A 609-nucleotide genomic window follows, 5' to 3' on the forward strand; every position below is an offset into this window, starting at 1 on the left:
AAGAGGAAAATTAAAACTAAACCTGCTGCCATCCAGTCGATTCCGACTCACAGTGACCCTCTAGGGCAGAGTAGAACTGCCCCCACAGGTTTCCAAGACTATAAGTCTTTATGAAAGCAGACTACCTCCTCTTACTGCTGAGGAGGGGCTGGTAGGTTCAAACGCCGACCTTTTCGATTACAGCCGAATGCTTTAGCCACTACGCCACCAGAACACCTGCAGGGAAGGGAAAGGAATCTTAAAACTTGACGAATAGATTTCCCGCCAACACTGACAGAGGCGAACTGAGCCAGATTTCTTTAATTTAGAAAATTAAAAGACAGGTGACGCTTTCTGCCCCGGAATCGGGTGCAGTGATTCACTTCAGCTGGAAATAATTTTCCTGAGAGTGGGTTTTGGTGGGAGGAAGGGCACTGGGGGTATGAGGAGATGGGAGCAGGTGGAGGAATTAATAGAGGGGCTAAGGGGCCAGCGTCTCCCTCCCTGACAGTTTTCGTCACCAGCTCAATGCCCCTGACATTCATAAAAAGAATGACCCGGAGCTGGGACGCCCGCCCTCAACCTGGCGCGTTCTGTGGTCCAACCCCGCGTGCGTCGGTCCGTCCGGTC

This window comes from Orycteropus afer, unplaced genomic scaffold (genome assembly GCF_000298275.1).
Source record: "Orycteropus afer afer isolate SDZICR_OR568_19922 unplaced genomic scaffold, OryAfe1.0 scaffold00010, whole genome shotgun sequence".
NCBI classification, from domain to species: domain Eukaryota; kingdom Metazoa; phylum Chordata; class Mammalia; order Tubulidentata; family Orycteropodidae; genus Orycteropus; species Orycteropus afer.